Source organism: Microtus ochrogaster, chromosome 24 (genome assembly GCF_000317375.1).
Source record: "Microtus ochrogaster isolate Prairie Vole_2 chromosome 24, MicOch1.0, whole genome shotgun sequence".
Lineage (NCBI taxonomy): Eukaryota > Metazoa > Chordata > Mammalia > Rodentia > Cricetidae > Microtus > Microtus ochrogaster.
In genome coordinates this window covers 29249868-29253986 of record NC_022024.1, presented here as the reverse complement: position 1 = coordinate 29253986, position 4119 = coordinate 29249868, and the positions used below count along the sequence as shown (strand labels likewise).

At 44.4% G+C, this 4119-nt stretch overlaps 1 protein-coding gene across 1 annotated transcript in view; it reads right to left on the bottom strand.

Annotated features, from left to right (window-relative positions):
- Nucleotides 1-4119, bottom strand: part of Cfap54 (cilia and flagella associated protein 54) — a 252210-nt gene that overhangs the window by 83787 nt on the left and 164304 nt on the right. The gene's annotated exons all lie outside the window — the stretch shown is intronic.

Here is a 4119-nt window from a genome sequence, read left to right as displayed (position 1 = left end):
GTCTGTGCGGTATGTGAGCACATGTTTGGACTATACATGTGGGTGTCCAGGTGTGCATGCGGAGGCCAAAGGTCAAAGTCTTGTGTCCTCCTCTATTACTTTTGAACCTTATCAACACAAGTTCTTTCACTGAACATGGGTCCATTGGCTAGGCTGGCTGAGCAGCAAGCTCTGGGGATCCTCCTGTCTCTGGCTCCCTCCCACCCCAACCCTAGGCTGCAAGTGCTTACCACCAGGCTTCTTACCCAGAAATCTCTGCTCAGGTCCTCAAGCTTGCACAGCAGGCACCCTGTCCTCGGAGCCATTGCCCCAGCCCCAGCTGGCCTCTTTAGATAATTACATTTTTCTTGGATAGTTTCTTAAATGTGTGTAGCCATACAGAATCTTGTACCGCACACTGATGGTTTCCTACATTTGAGCCTATTGGTCTGCTGGGTTCACAAAGATTTTTGAAATATTGAGCACTTGTCTGGAAAACGCGCTGTGTGGATACATCAATTATTGAAATACTTAATCATACAATTAAACAGTATTTCCGTGAATACTGTCACTCATCCACCAAACGCTCATGTTCATGTGACAGCTACAGTCTCCAAAATTCAGACGTTCATATTTTATCATAGGGAACAGATACTAGTAGATCTGCTCCAAGAAACAGCATGATCGTTTTCAAGAAAATGTCTGCCAAATATCCCGAGCTGAACAGCCACAGTCTGTCAGTTGTTTTTTCAAATAAAGATGGTCTTCCCTGAAAAGAGCATCTTGTTCACCTCTCAATTCCATCACCCATGTGTTCCCCTGAAAGACAGCCATCAACACTGGTATGCTGCACAGACACCCAGACAAACAGCCCACAGGAGCTCCCACCAGCCTGGGAACGTCTTCACTGCAAAGATTCCAAACGCCACAGCTTCTGCTTCTTCATCAAGGGCACTAGTAAGTGCAGCTGGCTTCTCTCTCTCTCTTTCTCTCTCTCTCTCTCTGTCTCTCTCTCTCGCTCTCGCTCTCTCTCACTCTGTCCCTTTGTCTCTGACTGTTTGTATCTTTGTCTCTCTTTCTGTCTGTCTCTGACTCTCTCTCTCTCTCTTTCTCTGTGTGTGTGTTCTCTCCTTCTACCATGTGGGTGGCAGGGATTGAATTTAGGTCATCAGCCATGACAAAAAGTGCTCTTACGCTCTGAGTCATCTTTCCAGACACCAGCTGGCTTTTGTTTTTGTTTTTAATTGCATATGAGCAATATTAAAGACTATAGAGTCATAGTTTGTTCCCAATTCCTTTTTTTTAAATATTTATTTATTATGTATACAATGTTCTGTCTGTGTGTATGCCTGCAGGCCAGAAGAGGGCACTAGACCCATTACAGATGGTTGTGAGCCACCATGTGGTTGCTGGGAATTGAACTCAGGACCTTTGGAAGAGCAGGTGATGCTCTTAACCTCTGAGCCATCTCTCCAGCCCCTGTTCCCAATTTCTTGATTCATGCCGAGGGGTCAGAGGTTTTAGGGTTGCTATGGCAGCACTGATGCATAAGACAGTGAGTCAGGTGATCGCGTGCTAGTTCTAACAGAATCCTTCAGTCTTCAGAGTCCCACGGCCAAAGGTCTTCAACACAGCCAGTCACCTGCATGCCTTGAGAACCACTACTCCACTGAGAGCTGATGGATTTCCACGACTGCTTAGAAATGGAAAAAGTGCCCCTCACACTGTCTCTAGAATAAAATCCATATACAACATAGATAAGCCAAAGTGTGAATCTGCTGAGCGCATCACTGGGCCTTCTAGAGAGAGCGTGATGGGCTCCTAGAAAGCTTGGCTATGTCCTGAGAGAACAGGGAAAGGAGCTGGTTTGTTTGATGATGTCTGCTGGATGGTGGCATTTGGGGAAAGATTCCTACACACAGGTCATGAGTCTAAACATCCTACCAGCACCAAAGTTGCAAGTTACTGATCATTCTTTTTTTTTTTTTTGTAGTAGTAGTAGAAGCAAATCTTGCCTTAATATTTTATTTTTTTTATTGAGCTATACATTTTTCTCCAGTCCCCTCCCTTCCTCCCTTCTCCCTTTCTAACCTCTCCCATGACCCCCACACTCCCAGTTTACTTAGGAGAGCTTTCTTTTTCACCTTTCATTCTTAGCGGCTCATAGGAGTGCTGGGTAGAAGGGGAGTGGTGGGCCCTAAAGGCAGAGAGCATAAAACCTGACCTGCAGTAACTTGTACTCTCTGTTACAACACAAAACTATTATTTATTATTCATTCATTTTATTCATCTCTTTTAAATAACAGGAATTAAATCTAGAGCTTCAGGCATGAAACACAAGTGGTCTCTCATTCAACAGTATCAAGCCACAAGCACATAATCTTTGAACAAGTCTTCCTTTCCCCGCAACTCCGCCATCTTTAGTCCTGGCAGTCTCCACGGAGCTTATGGCCTCAGACAGCTGCCTCGCTCATAGCTGAGGCTGAGGCCTATCAGCAGCCTGCTTATCCTCTGTTAGAAGACACAATCCCCGACCACAGGGTTTCCACCAGTACTGCTATGCATTTTGTACAGATTAGACATACTGACCTATCCCAAGTGCCCAGCATAGTGTCATGCTCAAACCTATTGTCAGTGAATGGTACAACTGTAATTATTAGTAAACAATCCACTAGTGAACCTGTCAGGGGATTTCATGATGCAGATGTGTTTATCACCGGTGCTATGGGAACCCACTGAAAGAATATTTCTGGGACTGTAAAGAGTTGCCCTACTAGTGCTATTTTGCACATGACTGTGAGAGTGGTGTGGGACAGTGGTCTGTATTCTGTCAATCATATTTTAAATAAATGCTGATTGGCCAGTAGCCAGGCAGGAAGTATAGGCGGGACAACCAGACAGGAAGTAGAGGTGGGGCAAGGAGAACAGAATTCTGGAAAGAGGAAGCAGTTCCAGCCCAGATACAGAAGAAGCAAGATGTGACTGCCCTGCTGAAAAAGGTACTGAGCCTGTGGCTAACATATACTAGAATAATGGGCTAATATGTTATAAGAGTTAATAAGGAGCCTGAACTAGTGGGCCAATCAGTTTATGATTAATGTAGACCTCTGCGTGATTTCTTTGGGACTTAACAATTGTGGGAACTGGGCAGGACAGAAAACTCAGACAGCACATGAGCAAGTGGGTGAAGGAGCCCGTGCACCGTCAGTTTCTAGACCATGTGTAGAGGTGAGACAGCTAAAGACCCCATGACCAAGAGGAATGAAAGTTCTGACACAACTGTGCAACTAAATAATCAGCTTCTCAGATGATCCAGCCCTCGACCGGGCCTTGGACAGCCTAGCCCTGAACAGTTCAGATGATGCTATTTTTTAAAACTAAAAAATCTTTGTCTTTTTAAAATTTAGTGTGTGTGTGTGTGTGTGTGTGTGTGTGTGTGTGTGCGTGATGTTCAGCAGTGGCTGAAGCAGCCTGAAGAGACCAGAAGAGCTGGGTTACAGGTAGTTGTGAGTCACTCCTTCTGGGTGTTATGGAATAGTATTCCTAACTGCTGAGCCATCTCTTGCACTCCCTTTCATATTTTTATTTGGTGCTTAAGAAAAAATATGCTCCAAAGGCTTTATATTTTTTTTAAAAAATCTTCTTAAAAGTAATCAAAAGTCAGGCATTGTTAATTTGTTCATTTTATATATAATATTAAACATCCTACCTAGTGTGCTTAATAAAGGAATTTCTTTATGGAAAATTGATATGTTCTATATAAAAATGAATTTTAAAACCCTGTGAATAATTAAAACTAAGTATGTCCCTATAGACCTAGGACTTTCCAAAGCTTATTAAATGAGAATGAACAACTTTCCACAGTCACCAAGTGACAGGGCACCAGGGCTTTCAGAGTCGGGAGCAGAAGGGTGAGGAGGAAGAAGGGTTGAGGGGGTGAAGAAAAGAAAGAAGTTAAGAAAATAAGAGGGTGAGAGAAATGAGAAGTGATGAAGATAAGGGGGGGGTATGTGGGATGAGTGGGTGAGGGGATGCAGGGGTGAGGGGATGAGGGAGGGGTGAGAGGATGAGGGAGGGGTGAGAGGATGAGGGAGGGGTGAGAGGATGAGGGAGGGGTGAGAGGATGAGGGGTGAGAGGAT